This window comes from Excalfactoria chinensis, chromosome 12 (genome assembly GCF_039878825.1).
Source record: "Excalfactoria chinensis isolate bCotChi1 chromosome 12, bCotChi1.hap2, whole genome shotgun sequence".
Taxonomy (NCBI): Eukaryota; Metazoa; Chordata; class Aves; order Galliformes; family Phasianidae; genus Excalfactoria; species Excalfactoria chinensis.
The window spans coordinates 13815389-13842322 of NC_092836.1; the positions used below are offsets into that span (position 1 = coordinate 13815389).

At 45.7% G+C, this 26934-nt stretch overlaps 1 protein-coding gene across 2 annotated transcripts in view; it reads right to left on the reverse strand.

The window, feature by feature from the left end:
- The window catches only part of FBLN2 (fibulin 2), an 89233-nt gene extending 68975 nt beyond the window's left edge, over positions 1 to 20258 (reverse strand). The window contains exon 1 of one of the 2 annotated variants that reach the window (XM_072347561.1): positions 20130 to 20258. The gene's annotated coding sequence lies outside the window, so the exon portion shown is untranslated. Of the gene's footprint in view, positions 1 to 3527; positions 3647 to 20129 lie in introns of those variants that run through there. The other variant, XM_072347560.1, reaches the window with a different exon arrangement.
- Between the last annotated feature and the right edge of the window lie 6676 nt (positions 20259 to 26934).

Consider the following 26934-nt stretch of genomic DNA (forward strand, 5'->3'; position numbering starts at 1 on the left):
AAGAAGAATGAGAAGATAATCATTCCGTCTCCAAGCTCATTATGCATAAGCCAGAACAAGAGCGGCAAGAAGGATTAAGATAGAAAAGTGGCTAGTATATACAAGACAAAATAAAGTCTCCCAAAATCACAGGACACTTGGTTAAAAAGAAAAAAACAACAACAACAAAAAAAAACACTTGTGACTAGGGCTGCACCATATTCTTCACAGTGCAAGGAGAGGTAATCCAGCTGTCCAGCCTTCCCTCAAATTCCTCTGCTGGTGTTCCACAAACGCCAGCTCTGAGCCCGCGGTAACGTGCAGCCATCCGGCAGAAAAGGCACCTGCAGAGAGCCTTCCTGCAGCACGACCCTGCTGCTCCCCACAACGATTTTAAACACTTTGGCAGCCCAGTCAGACGTTCACAACCATCTGACTGCCTGGGGAGGCTGGGAGTGGGAGGATTTTCGTCAGATAGCCAATTGTTGTTAGAGTGCTACAGAATCATTTTTAAAGCACAAGTTGATGATACTGTCTTAGGTACAAAAAGCACAAAGATCAGATGGATCCATGAAAATAAAGCATTGACCTTAGATTAACTTCAGTTTTCTAGAAGTTACTTCACTGATGAAGCTTCTTCTAGTCTGTGAAGACATGAGTAGAACTTTAGAGAGCAATTAATATCACTGATTATCCATTTTAGGATGGTATTGATCCGCCCCAGATGTGAGCTTGTCTTCACACACCTTATGGGGACATGTAATGATTAATTCCCTTATTTTCAGCTAGATAAAGCTGAAGAACATATGATTTTTCAATCTGTAAAGGAAAACCTTACAAAGAATATGACCAAATTTTACAGAATTGTTAGAAGGAGAAATTCTTACCAAACCTGAACAACAGAAGTATGTAGGCCAATGAGGTGAAAGAAATAATTCCCCCAAATGCTAGCTGGTGGAACTGCACTCAAGCTCTGAAAAACTGATGGAGGTTCACCATCCCAACAGATTCTGCTCATTTAGGAGAATGGCAAATGAAACTTCTTGCAGTGCTAGCATTCCACTGTTTGGCTTGTAGAACACCCTTTTGCAGGAGGTGCAAGATGTGAATCATGACGAAGATGTTCTGCTCAGTTCTACTGGGATAGCTACACTAAACACCAATATGATACAGATTGTCAGGATTCCATTTTTCATCACTTCAACAGTATTCTCAGAGAGCAGCCAAAGCTCTATAAATCAAATAAGAGAGAACTTCATTGCATGGAGACAAGATGAAGACACAGCCAATATATCTGATTATAAGTGTAATGTTCTATTTATTAACAGACCACTGTCAGTATATACCGACCGTGTTCTGTACTTACCACTGCCCTCCAGATCCTCATATATATGACTTCCCAGTTGGGATATGTAAGTGAAGTAAGTGTTCACCTTTAAACTAACATTACGCAGTACTTTTCCATGTTACCTCCCAATGCATACTACCATTTTAGACTACACACACTTTTTTTTCATTCATCAGAGGATTTCAAGATGTTTGACTGTACCCTGTTTATTTTACACAAATGTTATTCCTTTCTTACAGATGGATATGATCCATTGAAGACCTGAAACGTTTTATCCCATAGCAAAACTCATTCAGTGTACCATCTGTTCTTCCTGCAGGGGCACAGCAATGCCAGAAACTGTTTAACATTCCATAAATTAAGACTATATAATGGATAGCTCATTGTTAAAGTGAAGCAAGGAATCATTTAGAACCTGATGACAGATATTTATTTATCTGGGATTTTGCCTTAAAAATAATATCCAATGTATTGCTCTGTGTTTGGTTCTTTAAAAACATTGCACACAACATCAAGCAGCAAAAGCATGTCACAACCTAGACCACCTTAATTCTTAACTTTATCTCCACTTTCATCAGGGTCAGCAGGGTCCTTTCTAATGACTCCAGGGGGTTTGCACTGGTCCAATGGGTTAGAACAACTTCACTGCAAATCCACATTCTGTTCTCATTTACTCTGGGATGTGTCTGTTCCATGTTCATGATGAACTCCCCAAGAGCAGACAATTCAATCCTGGAGTTTAAGACTTTGTAAAATATGTCTTATTTTATAGATGTTGCACTAATATGATACAGTTATAAACACATACATCTTTTCATTTACTTGTAAGAAATGGTAGTCAGAAATGAACCATTACTTCTTATTCCTATCTACATCTAAATGCTAAGAGATGCAGAATTTACATCAATAGAAGGGCTGGACATAAAATCCTGTTATGAATATGCATCATTTTGCCATCCATACAGAGAAACGACAGATTAAATAGAAGTCAATAACCAAGAAAATAAAGCACGCAAAAGAAATCAATAGTGCTTAATTGGAAAAAAATGGCCCTATGAGGTCCTCCGCCCAAGAGGGGCTCAGTGGCACTCTGCCCAGTGCTGCGGGTTCCTGGGGACACGGCGTCCTCCCGAGCATGCAACCCTCATCCCACGCCAGGAGCTGTGTGCCAGCTGTGCTCCCCTGACTCAAGGCACAAGTTGCTCTTCTTAAACCACAGAGCCGCGACATATCAGTGCGTTTCAAAACTTGTTAGCGAAATGGAGAAATCAGTGACCCTTACGCACTCTAAGGGGTAAAAGTTAGCAGCTGAAGCTTGAGCTATTCGCCTGCAGTCATTAGTTCAGAACGTATAAGTAAGCATATACAATTATTGCCATCCCTTTGTGAAGCTCTCACTGTGGTAGAATCAAATTCACAGAAAGAAAGTACTTTTAACCCAAGCCTCACCATTCCCAGAGACAATGCATATATATTTGTATCCCACCAGATCCCTGACGGTGGGGGAAGGGTAGAAGTTATGGGAAGGGGGAAACGCAACTTGAGAAGTGGTAAGTGTGTCAAAATTTAAATTACTTGGAGATATTTTGCAGCACAATCATCCTTTATGCTTGTGCAGCTCGGCTCATATGGCTCACATTCAGCCTGTCACACCGAATCACTGCTACTTCTTGACTTACATTAACAAAAACAAACCGAACTTTCGCTTCAGTATGTGAGGTAAAAATGCTCTCTGAATTCGCAGTCAAAAGGCCAGAAGGAACATTAAAAATAACTGTTTTTGTAAGAAGCTCCTTTCTGAGGAGAGGCAAGAAAAGCCTGTGAAGATCTGACTAATAGCACTAACACACATGTGGTGCTTATGGAGTATTCTGCAGAAAACTGTACTGTAAAAAGCTTTGTCCCTGAGCAGACTAGGCGCAGCTTTAGCAGCCCTAACAAAGCAAACCCACCTCTACCTACTTAAGTCTTTAAACTGAGTTAAACGGAAGGTATTAATCAAGAGTTTTAGAGTCTCGTGAGCAGATAGAAAGTAAATCTGGAAAACAAAGTACTAAATCAGAGAGTAAACAGCCAGACACAATCTTAGCAACTAGCAGAACATAAGGCATAAAGCAAAGCCAGCACTCAGACAAAGTTATTTCATGCTTCTCCCAACAAATCTGCAACAAACATCCAGTTAGGAAAAAATTCTGCTGACCTGTGGATGTGCAGCACTGTAGATGCAGAGAGTTTTCCTATCACCTTTTGTTCCAAGCCATGTCAGCTGTGCTCTGCTCCAAGTGCTGCTCACACTCCCAAATCCCCTTTTCCAGCTCTATCTTAGGAACTGCCCAGATTTTGTAGTGTAATCTGAGCAGGGAAGTACCATGTGCCTATGATATGGTCAATTCACGTTTTACCCCCTGCAATGCTTAGGAAGCTGCTTCACATTTCAAAGCTGTTTGACCGCCTGACCCAGGTATGGCCGGAGCACACCAGGGCTGCCTCCTCCACCCAGATGGGGCTGATAAGCAGCTTGTTTCCAAACACCAGACCCTGGGATGGGGACTCGCCCGACTGCCAAGAACCACGGCTCCCTTTCCCCAGGGTGCAGGGTACAGTGGTGGCACAGTGCATACCTGAAGGAGCCAGCCCCCTGCCCAAGGCCAACACCACAGTGCTTTGGCCACTGCCAACACAAAGCACTGCACTGAGAGCCCAATGAGGTCCAGTGAGCCCCAGTGAAGCTCAGGTCTGGAACCTCTGGCAGTGAGGACATTAAATGGGGCATACAGCAAAGCCCCAACCACTCCACTCCAGCATGGCCACCAACTAAGTGAGAAGCCATGGTTCTTCTGTTAACGGAAGAAAGCTTTCTATCACAGACACACACACACAGACACACACACACACAAGCCACACTCAAAACTTTCTTCTTTTAATTCTCTCATTAATGTTCTTCTATTTTTATTGATCTACTTTTGTTCCGTATTTGCAGTCATCATCACCTTCAAACCTGCACTGCATAGGATGAAATGTCTCTTCTTCCCAAATTCTGCACTGGGAAGAGTTAAACCAGTGGTGAAAGTGACAAACAGTGTGATACAGAGGAGGTAGAGTACTCTGTGAGTCTCATCACTCCCACTCATCCACACCCAACCACAGTGTCAGGTCCTAGAACCCAGGTGGTTTACAAAGACACCAATCTGGTGTAGATTTTTTCTTCAGTGTTTACATCTTGAAAAGGGCAAAGCACAAGCAGTCAATGGCTGCGTTAATCCCCAACTTTCTTGAAAGCAAATTCTTTGTAATCCCAATGTCAACACTGTCAAAGTTTCAAACATTTTTAAGTCTAAATTACACTGGGAGGTTGAAAGAGCATCCAGCCTCACTAGGCAAGGGCTTGCCAAAGAAATGAGAGGTTTCTACTGACTTTCTTGGCCAAGCCTGGGCAGATGAAGGGAGAAGATCTAGCTGCATTCAAACAGGTGAGAAAGAGCCCTTAGAAAACATTAAAGGGGAGCAACAATCAGGGACCTTGGAAAAGAGAATAATCTAAGACAGAAGGATGGCTCAGAAGAAGAAAAGCTCTCAGGGACCTTTAACTTTTGGCCAGAAGAATGCAAAACAATGTCAGGCAAGGAATCTGCTTTTTAAGTACTTGGCCTTGTGACTAACACCTGCGAATACCTTGTGTGGGATTTTCAGTGCTCCTATAATGAATCTGCAGTTTTCCTTTCTTCAAACCCGAGACAATTAGATAAACCAGCTTATTCTACAGCAAAGGTGCAAATTCCATCTTCCCTGTTGAATAATGTAACTAAAATCAGTTATTTTCAAAATTAGAATATATATATAAGTTAGAATTCACATACTATATCAGACTACCTTAGAGAACAATATACAGTCGTCAATGACGGATTCAAGATCTCAATCAGCTTGGAAATTTGATCTTAATCAGTTACAATGACTATTGCTTACAGGGAAAAAAAAGAAAAAAGAAAGGAAAACAACAAAAAGGAAGTGATCTCAAAAGTTAGGAATTACTAGGAATTATGGCCAATGCACTCCTTTTTGCCATCTGTCCGCATTTGTGTTCACATGTACCTCTGCCAAGCACTGGTGTAATCTCCACTGTGCCATGGGCAGCACTCCCTGGTCCTCACCCCATGAACAGTCTGGACTGACACTAGCAGCCCCTCCAGTTCCCATTCAGACACAGGCCTCAGTGCCAGTGATGGGTGGTGGGTGCTGTGCAGGCAGGGCAGATCACAGCGAGCTGCAGAAAGCCAGCTCTTTGCTGCTTCATTCCGTTAGTCTGTGCAACAGGCTCTAATTTGCTGAAATGACAATTAATCAAAACTTATTTTTGTCTGAGGCAGTTAATGAACAAGCAATTAAGTGTCTCAGTAATTCTGAAATAACAGAAGGATACTCTCAGAAGTGACAACTAGCAGCTATTTTACCACGATGCTATCTTGTGTTGTTAACCACGTCTGGCTGAACAGGCTGTAGATACATCACTAGAAGGTCCTTGTACCCACACCATCACCAGGACACCATTTATCTTCTACCTCAGAGAGTGTCTTCGAGCCCTGATGCCTGTTCTGAGTGACATGAAGACACTCAATGCTGCTTGTGGGTCACCCCTATGCCCCTGCTGCTGCTGCTGCATCCTCCCAGCGCTTTACTCTTCCTGCACCCCAGACTGCAGACATCCCTTTCCAGCTGCGGCTCCAGCCGCCTACTCACTCTAGTCCCTGTGCCCATCACTGCTCTTGATATCTGTAGGTGGAGGGCAGGGCCAGTGGAAAGGGCAGCGCAGCCCTGAGCAGCACAGCACATCCACAGCCTGCAAGCCCATGGGGGCATCACTGGCATCTGGTGGCCCAGTTCCTATCTTTTCAGACTCCAGACAAATCCAAGAAAGCTTAGTTCTGATCACATAAATCAGGATAAGACTAAGACACATAAACATAACTTAATGCAGCACTAAAGACACAAGGAAAGACATTTTTAAAACAAACTGTAATCTTTTTCCCTTTTTTTTAAAAGCATTTCTTCAGTGGGAATTGTGCTGGAGCAAAGAATGCAAAATGCAGAAGCTTCCAAGAGGGGGTCATGTGAAATTACTGTATTTCAAGTTTTTTTTCCAAATCGCTAACGTTTTGATTCTGAGTGCATTTATAAGAACCTGCCAACAAGCAATTCTTCATCATCACATCAGGCAACTTCCTGGACAGTTTGTAAATGACTTTCTCTGTTCCAGGTACAGGAGAAAAAAAACCAACAACCACCACTAAGTTGTGGAGAACTCGTGCCTTTTCTCTAGAAACCCCAGTGATCCACAATGACACTGCAGATTTTTTTCCACCACCCCCCCCTCCACCCCCCCCAGATAAGAACAAAGAACAGCCTTTGTTTCAGACAAAGAATTTCAGGAGAAACCACAAAATGTTCAAGCAAAACATTTAACGTTTGATTTTCCACCCATTTTGCCAGCACTGTAAGTTTTCCCATAGTTCTAATATCAGTGTAAATAAGGAGGGGAGGGGAAGCAGGTCAGAAGGACTACAGCCACTCTGTAACTTAAAATCCATTCTCATTGAAGGGTAAGAACAGGATGTGAATTGGAAAGAAAAAATAAAGTATTTTGAATTTGTTTTTCCTTGTCTGAATAAACAAGAGGAACTTCACTTGCATGTCAGGAAACCTCACTGAAAACCAGCTAGAAAATGTTAGTAAGCATTATTACACAAATGCTGCCGCCCAGGTGCTTGCCAGGAACACCCAACCCTGCACCCCATCCTGGCGACCAACCCAAATATCACAGTCTTTGTGCTCTGAGGGCGAGGACCCAAGGATGTCACCCTCAGCAGATGTTACTTAGTCTCTTTAAATGAGTTTTAGAAAAGCAGGCTTAAAAAGAAATGGAAACATTTCATTTTAAACCCAGCGGAGACCGCTTTATTTAAAACACACACATGCTTGCCTGACACACACTTTGCTGCCTGTTTGAGTGGTTTTTTCCAATGCAGAGATGTATCCCATTTAACAGCACCTGGAACCTTAGCTGCACATTAGGCCATCACAGTAGCCAGTAGCACACAAGCAAAGAACAAAAAGGCATTTCCAGGCTCAGACACAGGCAACCATAGACCACAGCAGCAAAACCAGGAATTACAATTCACTGTGACAATGTCTAGTCACAAGGTACGCTTCAGCTTCATGATTAACTGCTCACTTATTTTTATTACTGTTTACATGAGGATAGATTTTTGTAAACATGGGTATCAGTAAATATCCTTTTTGATTGCTAGCATCTTAGCTCACTTTGTTTGAATGTAAGAATAAAAGCAATGCTCTAGAGGTTACCTGCTTGCCTAGACTGAGATGTTATTGCACAGTCGTGCTCTTTTACACATCCTAAATACTCAGACACTTGCAGTACCGCAGGGCATGGCGTACTAAACTGACACTTCAAGAAGAATGCAAAAATCTTAATAAAAAGAGAGATCGCTTCTCGTGCACTCCTGCTGTTCATGATTGCATTTTCCAAAAGCCCACAGATTATTTCAGACACTTTCCACAGAGCACATCCTTCTGGCTGAGAGCAAGCAACCATGCCAAAAACCAAACAGCATGTCAGAGAGCAGAGTGCAGTTTTGGTTTTCTCTAAAAGCAAGCTGCAATGTTTCAGAGCATACTGCAGACCTGCGGATCCTCTGAGCACATGGATCTATCTGTGCTATTCCCCCAAATCAATCTGCTCTCTATGATATCAGATTATATCATTTCCAAGTGGCCATCCAAGCTTAATGCGTTAATCATACTCAGTCTTTCAAGATAATCAGACAGTGCATTATACTGATTATTCAACAGAGCTCCACGCTTGAGTTAGATTAGTTTAGGAAGCTAGAAAGGGAAATAGAAATAAGATGACATACTACCAGATGTAAGTGTTCCAGTAACAAGAATTGAATAAGGGGGAAAAAAGCCTTAATGGACCTGGCAGAACCAGCGGGCGAGCCTTGGCAGCTCAGGAAGAAAGATCTCTGTAGATGAATGACTTCCTGAATGGCCTCAGCTGAGGCCATGGTGCCCGCTGTCCCTCAGCTGCAGCTGTGCTGGTGCAAAGCTCTGCACTGCACTGCTCCCTTCTCATGTAGCCGCCGAGCAGCTCTCACCATCCTCCACACTGTTCATCAGGAAGAAAAAAGACAAACCCAAAAGCCAGCAGGATTACCTTCAGTAGTCTAATTAGCGGCTTGAGATAATCCACTTGATTTTGCCTAAAGCAAATTAGGCAGAGCTCACTGGAAGAACGCAGCCAGCAGATAGAAGGCTGCTGCCTCCCGCCAAGAGGCAGTGACAGCAATGGGAGGCAGTGAGCAGGCACAGCTGCTGCCAGGGTTGATGTGGCTGTGCTCAGAGGGGACAGGTAAGATCACTGCTCACATGCCCATGCTAGCTCTCGGCTTCAAAGCCTTTCAGATGTGGTAACCAGGCCCAGCCTCAGCACAAGAAGAGTAACCAGCTTCTTCTCTACTAACTCCATTAAAGGCCAGCAGTATATTCTGCAAAGCAAAACTGTTTTAAAACTGAAACAAAATTGGACTTTGGTATCAAAACTAAAATCTGGCAGCCTGTTCTCACGCAAAATCCATCATGAGCAATACATGTGTGGAGGACAGCTGGAACAAATCCATGACATCTAGTGACATAGTAAAAGCAAACCCTGAACAAACAACTTTAAATCATTTGAAATACTACTACTGTGAATGGATGAAACCTTACCGTGCTCACATGTTACAATAATTAATCATTTCTAAACAGTTGTTTTTAATTCTTAAAGGAAAAAAAAAATCATCATTGGCAGAAACATTTGGGTTTTTTGTTGTTGTCACTGTCGGGTTTTTTTTCCCCATTCCAGTGATGTATTTAAAGCAGCATTCATCTGGGAAAAGGCTTTAGGTTATGCAGCACTTCAGGCTTCTAAATGCATTCTGTCTCCCTTGTATCTTAAGTACTTGTGATACTAGCAAAACTTCTTTACTAGCTCCCATCTTATATATTAGTAACCTGGCCTCCAAAGTCCAGTGAGCCTTAAGGAAAAGCAGAAGTCATAGAAGTTGCTTCTATAAATGCTTAGAATGTGATCGTTACAGAAACATACAACAAATTGCATTTAATTTAAACAGCAATTCAAATCTCTTAGGCATCCTCTAAATAGTGCTATGCGTGCATATCCAGTATCATCTTAAATGATTCACAGATCATCAGGTAACTAAGCAGGCCTGTCCTTCTGGGGGTAAATCAGCAAATTAAACACCAAGCTATTCAATCTGCACCATGCAGACACCCTTAAGGAGTGATCCCACCCTGATAACTGCCACAGAGCTCTGGTGATCTGTGAAATTTCCCAGAAAGGGCAGTTAATGAGACCTGAACTAGGACCAGGGGATATGTGCTGAGCTGAAGGTGAAGGACAGCACGAATGCGAATGTCACACCTTAAGCTAATTCTGCCCGACAAACGTTTCAAACTGATGCTGGGCAAATGGTTCACTTCTGATTTAAGCAAAGCCCAGGGGACACAGACGGCCTCTCCTGGACGTGGCTGCAGCAGGAGTTGGCCAAGGACCAGCAGCTGGCTGGTAGCTCCCCACCACACGTCTGGCAGGAGGGACAGAAGGAACATTCACAGCGCTACTGCAGACTCAGCTAATTTAAGTCAAAACAAAGGTGGTTTGAGCTAACCTGGCTGACTTCACAGCACGGTAGATTAAGAACACCCAGAAGACACCTCCTGCCAGCTCTGTTGGGGATATAACTTCTGCTGGTTATATTTTCTGTTTCCAAAAAGTCATGTATCCATGCCCCAGGAATTGCTTTTTCCTCTCTCCTTCCATCACCAGTCTAGACAAAAACAGGCTGAGACCCTTCTTTTGCCAGACATGTACAGGTGTAAGAGGTTAGCAGTTACTAAAAAGTTTTGCTGATATAGGAAAAAATGAGCTCCTTGTCTCCAAGGTTTGTTCACTGAATAACATCAAGAGTAAAGAGCAGAACTGAACTGAAGGAAGCCTCATGGAAGAAGCCTCTGAAATGAGCAGGTACAATTTTTAAGCCTTCACTTTGCTAAAGAGTGTGATTTACACTTCTCCATGGCTTTCTCTCCCCAACAATCCCGGAGCCCAGCCCAGCCCACAGAAGCAGTGCAGCCACACACAGCCATCCCATGGTGGGACCAGGGAGCCTCCACCCACTCTTCACAACACCAGCCTCCTGGCACCAGTCTGGACAGCTTGGCAGTCATTGCCTGCCTTCATTCATAAAAATGATACCACACTGAGGAGAGCCACAGGATGTAATGCACTCAGCAGTACATGTCAGTGACATCTGGCCACTGTAGGATGCCTAGAGGTCACATCTGAACAAGGACATGAGGGTGAGCTGCATGCGTGGATCATGATTGCGCTTTAACTTCTGCCTGGGTTTGGATTCAGTCCACAATGTTCATTAGCAAGCAAGTCAGACAGGAATGTATGTCTCACATAGAGCAGAACAGGAGATGTAATTAGCACAACTTAATTTTCATGAATAATATAGTAGGTTTGTAAGAATTGAAAGGTAAGTCAAAGGGTTTGATCTTGCTCTAAGCACATTCAGAAGATGGAGCACAAATGAGCCTTGAATGAACTGCAATTTCATAGACCAATTTCATATTTAATTGGGATATACCTTTGTTTCGAGAGTCTGATTTCTTAAAGGAAGACCACAGTAATGTAAGCAAGAGAAAACAAACCAGTCTTTGGAAAGCCCCTCTCATAAAACTCTTTCAGCTCTTAATCAATGTGAACACAGAACTGGAAAGGACCCCTGGGACATTAAATCCAGGCCCCTGTTATTGAAGGCAACGTGTCACATCCAGCAAAAAGAAAGGTTAATATTATGCCAATGAGCTGGCAGGAAATCCAAATTTCTTATGCAGGAGAATGAGGGGATGTATGGGAGATTGGTAATCACAGCCTGAACCTCTGATTAATCAGCTGAGGCAAGTATGGGGTCAGCTGTGGGAGCACAGGTGAGAGTGATGTAGCTGTGCTCCCGGAAGGGGTGGAGCTTGACTCCATCCCCTCTGAGACCTCATTTAAGGGCTGACTCCCACTGGAGCAGTATCTCTTGGAGATCGCTCACCAGGGAGGACTGCCTCAGCTGCCTCAGTCAAGGCACCACCATTGGTGAGTTTTTCCTTTACTTATTCACTTGTATACCTTCTGTACATTTTGTTTCCATCTGTACATTTAAAACCAATACATTTGGCGAGCCAGGCAGGAGCCTGTAAATATCGGAAAAAAAAATGTCTTTCCTGTGGAATGTGTTTAGCTGGTTCAAGGGGGAGAAGATCACCCCCTTAGGGAAAATCCTCCCTGGACAAATACCAGGGTTTGAGGCGTCCCCATATTTTCAATTAGCGACGATTATCGAACAATGGGGGCCCTTACGGGTAACGGGCAATATGTCCCCTTACCATCTAACTGAATACTTTCAGGGGTTGCAAAAAGATATTTTGACAACCAAAGAAAGGCAAATGGCTGCATCCATGGCTGCTTGGCCTTTATTGAATGCTTTAAATCAGGCAGAAGTTAAATCAGATAAGATTGAACATGAAAATCAATTATTAAAAGCCCGCATTGAAAAATTGGAGGGCGAAATTAATCTATTAACGGGGAAAAATTCATCATTTTTTTCAAACACCCCCCAAATTAGATATATTACAATGGATGATAGTAAGGATCCTGAAACATCGGATCAAACTAAGGTCACTAAATCTGACCTAGAAGAGCCACTTAAGACGGACTTATTAGAAGTCCGTCCTATGGTAACTCAAAAAACAAAAAAAGTCCAGGAGCGACCAGCAGGGGTGCCTCCTGATCAATGGACCCCTGCTGACTCCTATTTACACGTAACAGCACGTCCATACACACCCACCGAACTTATGGATCTAGTACAGCGCTTCAGGCAAAGACCGAGGGAAAGTGTCCCAGCCTGGCTGCTACGATTATGGGACTCGGGAGCAGAAAGTGTAATAGTTAACGGCTCCGAGGTATCTAAGCTAGCAACAATAACAGTCCATCCTGCCCTGAGGCAGAGATTGTACTCAGGGTCCCAGTTCCCTGAAGAGAATCATTCGATCGTAGATTGGATAATGGCTGCCTGCCGTATGGTATGGTCAAATAAAACAGACATGCCAATACATACAGGAATGTGGTCTTCTATGGAAGACCTACAAAATTATATCCGGGAACTAGGCATGCGAGAGGCTGTCTATGAAGATGTATCTGTTAGTCCGGACATGGTGAAGTTTTCCGCGGGAATGAGGGACCTAATCTTACAACAGGCTCCCTCACATATGTATGGAACATTGGTTTCTATATTGAATCCTCTAGTGGCCGCAGAGGCAGCAGTCCAGCATGCTGCCCAATTGGTAGCGGACCTGGGGGAAACGGAGCGCCTAAGAACCAAGCGCAATATCAGAGTAATTGAAGATTCTGAAGTTTTTCCAATAGCCCGAGCCAGGAGATCGGCTCCACGAACCCCTCGGGCGGGACCCATTAGGGTGTCCCGAAAACAAATGTTTAATGATCTACTCAGAGCAGGTGTTCAATTTGCCAAAATTGATGGGCAGCCCAATCACGTTCTGCTTCAGTTGTGGAAACAGCTGAAGGATGAACAAAAATTTCAAAACCGCCCCAAAAGACCGGGGATAAGGCTTATAGAACGACGACCAACAACAGTTTGGAATCTAGAAGACTTTATCGTGCCAAATAGGAAAAAGAGGCCACCTCAGGTGCCTCGGGTCACAGTACCAGAGGCATCAGAGGTAAAAGACCTGAATCTGGCCCAGTTTATGGCGTGATGAGGGACGTCAGTCACCCTAGGGCCTCTAGACGGGACCGGAGGCCCTATGTGGAATTGACAATATATTGGTCCCGAGAAAATGTGCAGAAGGTTATGGCCCTCGTTGATACGGGGGCGGAAACATCTATAATTTATGGAGATCCAACAAAATTCAGAGGGAACAAAGTAATGATTGGAGGCTTTGGGGGACAGACCGTTCCAGTCACCCAAACTTGGGTAAAATTGGGGGTCGGGCGCCTCCCACCACGGGAGTACAAGGTATCTATTGCCCCAATTCCGGAGTACATATTGGGAATTGATATCTTGTGGGGTCTGGCTCTCCACACAACAGTGGGAGAGTTCCGGTTGCGGCAGAGATGCATTAGTATCCGGGCAATTCAGACAATATTGAGAGGCCATGCAAAACATGAGCCTATTTGTCTGCCCAAGCCACGTCGGATTACTAATGTAAAACAGTACAGACTCCCAGGTGGGCAGGATGAAATAACAAAAACAGTGCAGGAATTAGAAAGAGTGGGTATTATAAGGCCTGCACATAGCCCGTACAACTCCCCAATATGGCCAGTGCGAAAATCGGATGGAACATGGAGGATGACAGTGGATTACAGGGAATTAAACAAGGTCACGCCGCCCGTTCATGCAGCCGTACCCAATATTGCCTCCCTAATGGACACACTAAGTAGAGAAATTAAAACGTATCACTGTGTCCTAGACTTAGCGAATGCATTCTTCAGTATTCCGATTAGTGAAGAATCACAAGACCAGTTTGCATTCACATGGGAAGGCAGGCAGTGGACTTTTCAGGTTCTGCCGCAAGGGTACGTGCATTCACCTACTTTTTGTCATAATTTGGTGGCGCGTGATCTGGCTAAGTGGCAGAAGCCACATAATGTAAATTTATATCATTATATTGATGACCTCCTGTTAACATCCGATTCATTAGAGGCGGTGAGACAAGCAGCAGATTTATTGATAGCTTATCTGCAAAAGAGAGGGTGGGCTATAAACCCACAGAAGGTGCAAGGTCCGGGGTTATCTGTAAAATTCCTGGGAGTAATTTGGTCCGGAAAAACCAAAGTACTACCCAGTGCAGTAGTGGATAAAGTCCAAGCGTTCCCAGTCCCTACAACATCAAAACAGCTACAAGAGTTCTTAGGTATATTAGGGTATTGGCGCTCCTTTATACCTCACTTAGCTCAGTTGTTGAGGCCATTGTATAAGCTTACCAAGAAGGGTCAATCGTGGAACTGGGGGAAGGTAGAACAAGATGCTTTCCAACAGGCAAAGCTGGCAGTTAAACAAGCCCAGGCATTGGGTATATTTGATCCGACCCTCCCAGCTGAACTAGACGTTCATGTTACCCAGGATGGTTTTGGCTGGGGCCTGTGGCAACGCCAGAGTTCTGTTCGAACCCCCATTGGATTCTGGTCTCAGGTTTGGCACGGAGCAGAAGAAAGATACAGCATGATTGAAAAACAGTTATTGGCTGCCTATTCAGCGTTACAAGCGGTAGAGCCAATAACGCAAACAGCAGAGGTTATAGTTAAAACTACATTACCGATCCAGGGGTGGGTAAGAGATCTAACTCACCTTCCTAAGACAGGGGTGGCCCAAGCACAGACGGTAGCACGATGGGTCGCCTATCTAAGTCAAAGAAGCAGCTTGTCTTCGTCTCCACTCAAGGAGGAATTACAGAAGATCTTAGGCCCAGTGACATATCGCAGTGATACGCCGAAAGAACCAATGGTCGCTCCACCAGAGAAGAGCCCTGTTCAGGAAGGAAGATATCCTATTCCTGAAGATGCCTGGTATACGGATGGGTCCAGCAGAGGCAACCCGAGCAAGTGGCGAGCTATAGCATACCATCCCTCTACTGAGACAATCTGGTTTGATGAAGGGGATGGTCAGAGCAGCCAATGGGCAGAATTACGAGCCGTGTGGATGGTTATAACTAAAGAACCTGGTGATGGCATCCTGAACATCTGTACGGATAGCTGGGCCGTGTACCGGGGGCTTACTCTGTGGATTACGCAGTGGGCTACCCAGGAATGGACTATCCACGCCCGACCGATCTGGGGGAAAGACATGTGGGTAGACATTTGGAATACAGTCAAACACAGGACGGTATGTGTCTACCATGTCTCTGGTCATCAACCCCTGCAGTCACCAGGAAACGATGAAGCGGACACACTGGCCCGAGTTCGATGGATTGGGAATTCACAATCTGAAAATATTGCCCGATGGTTACATCAGAAGCTACGGCATGCTGGACAAAAGATAATGTGGGCAGCTGCTAAAGCATGGGGGCTGCCTGTACAGTTATCTGATATCGTCCAAGCATGTCAGGACTGTGACGCTTGCTCGAAGATGAGACCAAGACCGTTGCCTGAAACAACATCCCACATTGCTAGAGGATATAGTCCTCTTCAGAGATGGCAGGTTGATTACATTGGGCCCCTCCCTCGGTCTGAGGGGGCGAGATATGCCCTGACCTGCGTTGATACTGTAAGTGGACTGCTGCAAGCCTATCCCGTACCAAAGGCAAATCAAGCATATACAATTAAGGCACTCACTAAACTGATGTCTGCATATGGGACACCTCAAGTCATCGAGAGCGACCAAGGGACTCACTTTACTGGAGCGATGATACAGCGCTGGGCAGAAGAGAACAACATTGAATGGCGATTCCATCTGCCATATAATCCAACAGGGGCAGGCCTTATTGAACGCTACAATGGTATTCTTAAGGCTGCCCTGAAGACAGACTCCCAGTCCCTGCAGGGGTGGACAAAAAGATTATACGAAACCCTGCGGGACTTGAACGAAAGACCTCGGGATGGCAGACCCAGTGCTCTGAAAATGTTACACACTATATGGGCCTCCCCTCTTAGGATTCAAATTACAGGCGCTGATAATGAGGTAAAACCGCAGGTTGGTAATGACAATAATCTTCTGCTCCCTGCCCCTGAGAATCTAAAACCAGGAATCCATAAGATAAATTGGCCCTGGAAGGTGCAAGTAGGACCTAAGTGGTGTGGCCTACTTGCACCTTGGGGGAGACTATTGGAGGTGGGAGGTTCAGTTACCCCCTCGGTGATAGGTACATGGCCTACTGACATCGTGGTCAATACTCCGGTCTTTATTGCTAAAGGGACACCCATCATGTCCCTATGGCAGATCAGGACTCCTCCTCTGGTGCCAGATATAGTTATACAGCCACAGATATCTGGCCAGAGGGTATGGTATCGGAGGCCGGGACATAATCCGGTGCGAGCAGAAGTATTGACCCAAGACAAGAATACGGCCTGTATCTTGCCCTGGAGGGCAGACCTTCCTCTCCTGGTACCCTTGAAACATCTGTATTACTCTCCCTAAGATTCTAAGCCTCTAGGACCATCAGAGAACAATTTGTGTGGACTGATGAAACGCAAATGGACCTGCACCTCGAGATGGCTTGTCTCCAGTAACATCTATCAAGCACTGGCCCACGGAAGATCGTGAATACCCATCCAATCATCATTTGAATAACATCAGCATTCGGTGCGACGGGAAATTGTATCAGCGTCGCGTTGGGTCTCTGTGATAAGGGAAAACTCACCTAATCATTGGTTCACGCTGTGAAGGGGTGGAGTGTATGGGAGATTGGTAATCACAGCCTGAACCTCTGATTAATCAGCTGAGGCAAGTATGGGGTCAGCTGTGGGAGCACAGGTGAGAGTGATGTAGCTGTGCTCCCGGAAGGGGTGGAGCTTGACTCCATCCCCTCTGAGACCTCATTTAAGGGCTGACTCCCACTGGAGCAGTATCTCTTGGAGATCGCTCACCAGGGAGGACTGCCTCAGCTGCCTCAGTCAAGGCACCACCATTGGTGAGTTTTTCCTTTACTTATTCACTTGTATACCTTCTGTACATTTTGTTTCCATCTGTACATTTAAAACCAATACAGGGGAAAAGCTAAACAAAAGTGAATACGTGAGACCATAAAACTATATCAGAGCCTTATTCTAAACATATGAGCTGTTGGTACCTCTAAGAAGAGATAAGAAGTAGAATAATTAAGAGTCAAGGTTCTTTCTGCCACCAGGGACCTGCATAGAACTTAACAAAGACACTCTTTGGTACAGTTCAGCCCTGGGACGGGGAGGAAGGGGAGATCCTAGCAGGCACAGCCCTCTTCCTGGGTAGTTTAAGACACCTGTGACCATGGCCACCTCCAGAGAAGATAGGAGCATTCTCCAAGGCTGCTGGCTCAGAAAGGAGTCAAGCAACCCCAAGATACTTTGGGGCCAGACAGCCACACTGATTCCCTCAGGATATGATGCTGAAAAGCCAGAAGGCAGCTGTAGGAAAGCTTGTGCCCAGTGAAGTTTTCAACAACCACAAAAATCTCCATATGACAAAAGGGACTCTGCTGGTTTTGCCAAAAGCAGTTCATTTTCAGCTTTTACCAACAGACCAGGTGAAGAAACTCGAAGGCATGGGATAATTCCCAAACAGCAGTTTGAAAGAAACAACACTGTAAACATTTGTCATGCCCCAGAATAAAAGAAAGCAAGCAGCTGTGAAGGGCAAGGCTCTGTTCAGTTCACAAGGGATATAAAATCTAAGGGCATGAGGATGACAATCAGGTTATTCTTCATACCCAAAAGCCTCCATGGAGGCTTTGAGAACTGCGAGCAGATACCAAACACTACAGCAGTGAGAACTATGGAAGCCCTTAAAGTGCAAAAAGCAGTATTTCCAAAATAGAGAAAGCAGGTCACAGCATGGATTTGGCATAATAACAGGATTGGATACCAACCAGAGCCACAGCAGGTGGAAAGATGCCATCTCCTTGCACTGCTGCTCTAGAGCTATCTGTCATTAGAGTCAAAAGCCAGCCTGGGGTGCCTGGAGGGCTTTGTGTTGCCCACATACAGCGTAAAGCCATGCCCATGAGCACTCCAGTGCAGACTCATGCACAGTCATGGGTCTTTTCCAGTGGGTCCATGTAGGTTCTGTTATGCACAGCCAACAAGCCCTCACATACACAAGTTACTGTTGCCCTCCAATGCTGCAGGTCTGACCAGGACATAAGTTACAGATGACACTGGAATGTAATTCCTGCTGCTGTTAGATACCATTAGACTTGATGCCCATCATCACCCTTGTGAGGCTACCTACCACTCAGTGCACAAACAAAGACAGCTTCTGCCAGCTTTATGTAGACCAGCTAAATTTATAAGACTGCAATGACGTATAACCACCTAATGCAACTCAGCTCTTTTGCCACTGGCTTCTTGACTTCACTGGAGAAGGTGAAAGGGAAGTGGAGTTCAAACCAGGGGATCTTTACCATCTCTTCCAACCCAAACGGCTCTATGATTCTACAGTTCCAGGCATCACATTGACTTCAACCAATCGTGCTCAGAGCCTTTGCCCGTGAGACACAACACATGATACAGTTACAATAATATGGCTGTTGAAGGATAAGGCAACACTGGAAAAAGTTTGCCAACACACTAATGCCAACTAAAGGTGTGATTTTTGGATGGTATTTTTATGTCAACACCAGCTCTATTGATGCTAGAGTAGCTGTGCCTTCAAAACGACTTCTCAGGTCCAATTGACAGCCCTTGGGAAAATAAGCAGTTTAAAAAGTGGGCAAGCCTTCTTTGGCCTCTACAGGCCCCATTCTGCCACTCCAGGAAAAATCGTTGAAATTAGTTTCATCCACCCGAATAACAAAGGTGATTTACGTCTATAAAGTTGTATCCTTCTCAAATACTTTCATACCTGCTAATCATATGCCATAATCTGCAGCTTCTCCTGTTGTTGCATCACAGTTGAGCCAAGCTAAAAGTAAAGCTGTATCCATCCCTTGTGCTCTCCCCCTACCCCCACACAAGCATCAAGGCAAGGACGCCTTTGTTTTAACAAAGCCTTCCATGAGAAGGAGGTGTATTCAGGTGCTGATGATCCCTTACAAAGCCAGATGAACAGACACGCCCCCCCATCACCACCTCTCTGCTCATCACCTCTGGGCTCAAATAAACAAGAACTCATCTGTAATAACATCTTTTCCTTTGGTACCAAAGGAAGAAGCCGGTCCTGCTATGGCACCGGTGATCTCGAGGGACCTTCCTGCAAGCAGCACAAACCACGCGCTCAGCCCGACCTCCTCGGCCCCACTCAGAGTGAACAACGGGCTCCAGCACGAGGCTTCGTGCAACAGGAGAGCAACGAGGTGAGGGGAGGCATGGTGCAGAGCAGGCTCTCGCTCAGGTTTCAAGAGTGTACCGCCTGGGGCTCGATTGCTCCATCAGTGCTTCAAGACTGCTCCCCACATCTTGACCCACACATTTCCTTAGGAAGCAGCCAGTGCGTGCTTGCACCCAGCACTGCTTGCTTCAGGAATCAAAAAACACCAGCAAAACCAGGCAGCAAGCACTTCCCTTAGTTATCCCATGCGTTTTTCTCCTCTTCCTTGCAAACTTCCCGTTGGTTTTCGTTAAGCTCACATGAAGCGAGCGAGCCTGCACGACTTGGAGACCGCGTTCACAGGGTAATTTTGCCAGATTTCCCCTACCTCCAAGTGACATCTGATTTGCAAACACTCCCACCCAACCGCAGGCTGCTCTCGCCTCCACCCAGGGAGTTGTTTTCCATAAAGCAACAGCTCCGAAACATCTACAGCAACTTTTTTTTTTGTTGTCGTTGTTTGACAATTTGCCACTTTCAGAACAACAAGAAAGAAAAGACGGGAGAGAAGAGAAACAGCACAAGGAAATATTTGCATATTTGTCCCGGTAGCCAGGAAACGGCTTTGGATCGCGTCCCCCGTTCCGAGGGGCTGCAGTCGGCTCCGCTCCGCCCGGCACCGGCGGACGCCCGGGACGGCACCGCGCTGCACTTACCGTGCTGCTCCGCTCCGCTCCGCCGGGGAAGGGGCGATGGGACCCCGGGAGGCGGAGGGAGGGGCCGGAAAGCTGCGGCGGGGCTGCCCCTCTCGCCCGGGAGCGGAGCCGCTCCGCAGCGCGGCCAGCCGCAGCCCCGGGAGCCCGCGGAGCGGGGCTGGGCAGCCCGAAACAATGAGGGAGGCTGTTTTGTAACGCTCACGTGAGAAAAAAAAAGGTCTGCATCCCATTTCCTGGGCTTCCATTAAAAGAAATTAAAACTGAGCGGGGAATGAAAGTCGAGCCCCGCGCCTGCCGAGGGGGCAGAGGTGCATTGCCACCTGGGTTTGCCCACGTTAAGCTCGCTCACTCAATCAAAGTCGGCTTCGAAATTGTGCTAAGGAGGGCTTTTCACTTCCTTTCTGTCCCACTGCCGCTGGCTGAGATCTTAGCCACCCCTTACTTACCTCGCTGTAACCTGTCAGGGAAGCATTTCGGTCATTTTGAGCCATTTTTTTCCATCAGGAGGGCCCAGTTGTCATATTTTATGATGATAGAGACTAGATGTGGAGACCTGCCCTGGTACAAATTAGGAGACCAGATTTTGGGAAGAACCAAGTCACTGCAGCACTATGTCAATGAGAAAATATCCATCAGAGAGTTGTAAGAATAATCCTGGTGCGTTTCCCTCACCAGACAGCAGGGCTGTGCCTGCAGGGCTCCCAGAAGCACCCTGGCTCAGCCACAGGTAGCCCATCCCACCCTGCATGGCACACCGGGCTCAGCCCCCATGCCCTTCTGCCTGTGCAGCACAAGCCATTGCCAGCCTTGGCCTGGCTCTATGTCTAAGCCCAAGCTCCTACATGAGGGGCACGGCCAGGGCACTGAGGCAGGCAGCAGTAGGACACAGACAGGCTGGTATCATAGTGCAGAGCTCATCCATCTCCAGCAATTAGTTATGAGAAAAAGGGACTGCCCAAACACCCCAACACATCCAGACCTCACCCATCTTCCTCCTTGAAGCCTGCTGGAGAGGTTGGCAGCCCACTGCTCTGCTCAATTCCGCACAGACAGGGCTAGAGAAACCCAGCACTTGGTGCCCCACCAAGACTGTCAGTTCAGAAAGGGCTCAATGCCAGCAGCCTGGCCCCAGCACAGGTAACAGCAACAGCTACCTGCAGATACGTGTAGCTGAGCATCCACAGCCTGGCTGCTGGCTTCTGCATTCCTGGTGACCGAGAGATGCAGCAGCAGCTTTGCTGGCTCCCAGCAGTACTGGGTTGCTTCCCTCCATCTCTGCCACAGCAGGGGAAATGCCTCAGCATGCCCTCCCCTCTCCTTCTAGCAAACACAGCCCAGCCCACTCTCACTGACAGAAAGAACAGAACTTTACCTAGCAATTGGAGAAACTTGGGCTGCCTCCGGCCCTCAGCAGCTCCCATTCACAGGCAAGTTTGAGATCTGCACCGACAAAATGTGTGTACAATTATGGAAAAGCAGCAGGGTAAGAATTTCCATTTCTGAATAATGTGGTATCCTGCCTCTGACACGGCCAAAGCTTGGGAAAGTGGGACTGCCTTATTGTGCAATGCAGCAATATGGGGAGAGGGGTTGCTGCCAGTCACTGCTGGACACCCTCAAGGCAAGCACGACTGCACAAAACTGTTGTGCAACTTTAGCTAAAGAGAAAATGCTATTTATTTTGTGAGGAAACAATCAACCCTCCAAACATGGTCCTACACAGTCTTGAATTTCATCTGACTGAAGATGGAAGCAGAGAACAAACAGATGAATAACTTGCTGGAGGACTTGCATTTCTCTCCACCTCAGCAAAAACGCACTGTGAGCGCTTCTGCTCTGAAGGTGGCATTTACAGCCTCCTTAAATCTTTTGGTGATAGTCTATGAGTGTCACTTGCTGCCACGCCGCTGTGTCATGAGCAGATGGGAAGCAGCAGAGTCAGCTATTTCATCTGTACTTGGCACTGTAGGTTTGTGGCTGCGGTGGATGGAAGAAACCCACATCTGCTGGCACTGTATGCCAGGGTCCGAGTCACACTGGTTTGGGAAGACTACAGAAGTCCACTGAAGTCCACCCTGTGGCTGTGATAGTCTAGAACAGGAATTAAGGGGACTCTTGGAATCACTTTTGCTGTTAAGGCCATGATGGTTACAGGAAGACATAGTCTAGGACTGACACGTATCATTAGACTGATTGATACCTATGGAAAATACTCAGCAAGCTTTGAGGCACACAGATTCTTCCTGAGATCTAAGAGGGGATCTGAACAGTATCCTAGTCTCTGTTAGAACTTCAGCATGAAATTTCCTCACTCTGAAAACACCTACTGATTGTTACCACCACTTTTGTTCTACCAACGCAAGTAGAGGCAGCAGGAGATCCTGTTAGCCAGACCATTAAAGACCAAAGTTAAGCGTCTTTCTCATCACTTGTGCAACAGCATTCCCAGTGCCATTGCTGTACCCAGAGATGAATGTATTGAAGTGTGAGACACCAGGAGGAAACAAACACAGACACAGCATTAGTTGGTGCACTCTTAGGTGGGAGAAGATGCAGGGAATTTGTGCTCAGGGTCTCAGGCTGAAGCCTTAACTGGAAGATGGAGTCCTATGCTGTGGTCCATCTTTAGGCACTGCCATCACTCCATCTTCCTGAGTAAAAATATGCCTCAGAAACAGAGGACTTATTTTTTCTAACATCATCAGATCTTTTCAAATATTCTGCTTTATATTCAAGTGACACTGAAGAGCTAATACATCCAGGACTTAATAAAATGAAGCTAAAAGGAAATATCCATCATCTCTGAATGAAAGAAAGCTGACAAAAGACAACGTTCAGGGACCTAAAGGGTAAGGCAGGCCGTGTGAATCCACACAGGATACAGAGCAGCCATCGCCATGGGTGGGATTAGCACATACCCACTTAGGGACTAGCTTTGGAAAGCCAAGCTAGCTCTTTGGAAGTCTGACTCAGGGAGGAAAAATGTTCTTTTGGACTTTCATTTGTCCATTTTTCACATCCTCAGCAATCCTGCAGCTCTTTCTGCACAGGGCACAAAACAGGAGAGAGCTGGTGTTGCATTCTCCTTCCATGAAACAGTCAAGAAAGGTGGACACAGAGAAGCCTCTACATGTGACATAGGTGGGCATATAGAACTTGACTCAATAACAAGTAAATGGAGCTTTTTCAAATGAAAGCCCCAAAGAAGAGGAATTCCCTCCTCTGACACAAGGTGCTGTATTTCAGAATCCCAGAGCTTACACACACAAAAAGCCATAAGCAATGATTTCCTTATTGCAGACAAGTGGGGACCCCACCAGCAGTATCCTCTACCCTTTTTTTTCCTGCCACTGTACATCATAAGAGCTATTTTGCCACTCTTACCCCATGACCATCTCTTCGACACAGCTGCAGCATTCCCACTGTAAAGTAATGCTACTCTGGATAACCACACAGCAGGGCTGAAAAACCATCAAGTGTGGGCAGACTCAGAGTGAAATATTTTCTCACATGTTCTCATCCAACCAGTTTTAATTTAGAGTTTAGAAAGATGTCATAAAGCAACAGAAAAACAATGCCTACTTGGCCTAAGTCAGCCATCCAGCAGCCTGCCTCTTCTTGCAACATACAGTTGGGAAACTCCTCACATAGGAATAGCTTTAAGCAGATGCGGCTGCTTTGATACATCAGTGCATCCGTATTCGAACACATTTCAAATCAGAAGAAAACTGTGCCATTTTAAAACCAGCTCCATCCAAACAAATCCAATATACATCTGCTCTGAACGTCCCAATGGAGAAAGTCTCATACTGTTCCAGACATTTTTATCACTGAGGCTTGCCAAGTCTTGCCATGACCTGCATGGTTGAACTCTTACAGTGGAAAGCTAAAGAAATGGTTGACAAGAGGATTCCCACTGTACTGGGCAAACACAGTGTGAGAATTGTTTACTCTAACAGTTTATCACAACCTGTTTTCTCTACAGCTGTTTGGCCAAACTCTTCACTCTCTTACACTCATTTGGTGCCCTCGGAGGAAGCTGCACATGTGAAATGGAACAATGAAGTGTAATTCTTTGAGTGAGGAGCAAATGTGCCCTACTGTGACATGCTGTTAGTTTAATATACCAATAAACCAAGAGCACTTACGTGCAGCGTTCAGGAAGGTGTTCAGATTAATGCAAGTATCTAAAAGTTGTACATAAACCAAACAAAAAATGGCTCTTCAGGAAAAATAGCAGGAAAACAATCTTTGTCTGGGAACTTGACTTGAAGTTATTCTTTGTTCTCAGGCTTCTTCACCACCAGTTAATCCACAAAAGAAGCCATGGCTCTCATGGCAGACATGACTACAGGCACTGCTAATGGTTTTTCAGAAGAAAGCATGTCTGCAGCTACTGTGCCAGCAAGCAGAGCCCCTCCCTGAAGGGCACCCTAACACCTGCAAACATCACCCGGTCCATGGACTTTTGGACTATGAATGCTACAGAGAGAAACCCTTTGCTGAGATCAGCCTCCTCCTTTGCCCTGTGACCACAGAGGAAGGTTTGGCATGCTCTCTTCCAGGGCTCATAGCCTTCATTTTCATCATCTATAATAAAGATCCCAAGAAACCCTGGCTGAGTGCATCAGATGAGCTTCAGTTTGGACCAATTTCCCATTATGCAGTAGTGACTTAAATCTGACAATACAGGCATGCAGAGAGCAGGCAGACTGGCATTTTCCCCAGTTACCCCTGTTGGCCTTTCCCATTTCTTCCTGGCAATCTTCATTCTTCTCAAAGGATCTCCTGAATATTTTGACAGTGAAGCAATTGAGGATAAAATTGAAACAATGAGCTCCTGCTTTCTTTTCTGAAAGTGTTTCAGTATTGACCTTGAAAGTCGTGGAATAAAGAAGATGAAGCTTTATCTCCTTTGGTGGTGGATGAGATGACTAATGCCCGTTGTTTAAATCCTCTTCAGATTTGCTGCACTGAATTACTTGCAGGTTGTAAACCAAACAAAGCAAGTATCCAAGATAAGAATGACTGCCAACATGCTGCATCACGTGCAGTTGCCCTCCAAGTGGTGCTTCATATTTGGTTTCTGAAAAACACTCTTAAATTAAGAAGGGGTAACAGTACTGAAATGTCAGCAGAACATTACAGATATTGAAGGTTCCCTGCTAGGACCCAGAGCCCACAGGCTCCCCCTGAGTGGGCTCTTTTGATGTGGGTTTCTGCACCCACATCCAGCCCTGCAAACGTCAGTGGGACTCTCTGTGGGTGCAGAGATCTGTCATCACTGCATCCAGCCTTTCTGGATATAGCAGTAGGTAGGATGCAGGAGAGCAGTCGGTGCGAAAGCCAAGATGGCTGCAGGTTGCAAGAGGAAAGTAAATGAGGAGAAGCCTGGCAGCTGAACCTCAAGAAGGGCTGAAACGCCCAGTGAAGCTGCATGCATGCTGCACTGTGTGGCAGTAAGTGGCACAGCCCAAAGTAATTCAGAGCACAGGAAGAATTACAAAATGCCTTTCAAAGAGCATAGACTGAGCAACTGACAGCAACGGAGAGAGAGGCAGCAAAGTGCCCATGTTTGGCTACACCAGACCACTGTCTCCTGATCCTGTTAATATCTGAGCACAGGACAGGGCATGGGCTTCTCCTGAAGGAGTGTTGCTGCCCAGCAGCAGCCAGAGCCGCAGGGGGATGCACAGCCCACCTGTCAGGGATGAAACTGGAGAGGCTGCAGGAGCGCACAGCCAGCTGCAGGCAGACAGCATGGCTAACTGTAAGCTTTCTCTCAACTTTGTGTGGGCCTTTTTTTTAATTCCCTGCCCTTTCAGCACAAGTGAGGACTTGCCAGGCTTTCAACCCAAAGCAAATTGAATCTTCTGTCATTCCTTTACTCGCATACTTAGTTTACATACTTGCCAACTATTGACTTTTACCTTTTCAACTTCAGCAGACAGGGGCTTTTCTCTTCACGGCAGCATTTCTGCTCTCATCAATGTGAGGGCTCATATTTGTATGGCCATGTTCAAGTCAATCTTTCTTCCATTTGCTTCCAAGATGAGCATGCATGCACCTCCTGCTGCAGTACCCTCTAACTACTTGAAGGAGCTGCTGTGTATAGGGCTCGCACCACAAAATGTATTTCTGCTCTTGAAAAACCTGTGGTTAACTCCCACGTACACAATGTTAGTTGTCTGTGGGCATTTCACATGCAGCAGCCTCTGTAAGATTCCCTTATTTCCTAAGAATATATTATTTTTTTAAATGTTTAATTGTGGTCCTAAATATTCTCAATCACAAGCTCTTTTTTCCCCTCCATCACACACTTCATTAACAGTACAGGGAAGATTGTATCCTCATCCCTGTGACAAAGCAATAATTCCATCTGATATTTTGTGTTCCACATCACTGAAGTACCATTTTACCAGGTTTGTGCTTTCCCACATGGAGTTGCCCACCAACTTTTTTACACTCCTTGAGTCTCCATAAAACTTCTAGAGCCATGTGGCTCTTCACAACCAAGCAGAATCATAAATCAACTACCTCTGCCTCATCTTTAGCATCCAGAAACACAAAGTGAAACACTGTTCAAGCCTTCCCCAGTTCTTCACCCTCCATCAGGATCTCAGATCCCAGCACTGCTTTCCATCACTTCACTTGTTACCCTGCACAGAACTTGTTACCTGTTAGAAGGGGGCGTAACAGGCAATTCCTTACCATAACACTTTTGGTAACTATTGCAAGCTATTATCATTATCAGCTCTAGTCCACCCTAGTCCAGGAGTGGATCCAGCCTTGAGGCTGGCAGAGC